This window comes from Nannospalax galili, unplaced genomic scaffold (genome assembly GCF_000622305.1).
Source record: "Nannospalax galili isolate Female #2095 unplaced genomic scaffold, S.galili_v1.0 scaffold261, whole genome shotgun sequence".
Lineage (NCBI taxonomy): Eukaryota > Metazoa > Chordata > Mammalia > Rodentia > Spalacidae > Nannospalax > Nannospalax galili.
In genome coordinates this window covers 2484833-2485595 of record NW_008345226.1, presented here as the reverse complement: position 1 = coordinate 2485595, position 763 = coordinate 2484833, and positions in this window count along the sequence as shown.

Below are 763 nucleotides of genomic sequence, written 5' to 3'. Positions count from 1 at the left end.
TGTATTTTAATAATGAAATGGAGATCTTTTTTAAAGGTTAAAACCTCATTTAATTTTATGTCTTATAGGGTTTACACTGAGTAAAATATTGTATAACTGTAACAATTCAACTGTAAACCTAAAAATTTACAGCCAATTTTGAAAGGGATACATCTTAGCTCAGAAAATTGTTATTGAATATGTCAATGCTGTTGTGATTAAATGCTTCTTCTAAGTATGTGGTTATTAAATAAATATTTTAAAAATTAAAAGTAGATAAAATGTCCTCTGGCACACTTTTTAAAAATAGTGGAATAAACAACAATAGAAAATGAAAAAAAGCAAAAACAAAACAAAAAATAAGGAAGCCAGGTATGGTGGCACACACCTTTAGTCCCAGCACTCAGGAGGCACAGGCAGTTGGATTTCTATGAGATGGAGGCTAGTTTGGTTTATATAGTGAATTCCAGGCCAGCTAGGGCTACAGGGAGACCCTGTCTCAAATAAACCAAATAAGTAAATAATAATAATAATAAGAGGGGAAGGATTTATTGTGACTCATGGCAACAGATTTTTCAGTCCATGCTAGCTGGCCCCATTGTTTCTAGGAGTATGGTGAAGTAGTGCACATAGCAGAATCACAGCATAAGAGTGTGGCAGAGCAGAACAAGGAAGAGAGGGGCACCAGGAACAACATCTATCCTTTAAGGGTATACTCACAGTGATCTGCTTGGCTCAAGTAGACCCTACCTCCTAATATTACTTCCATATCCAGTCAGTACTC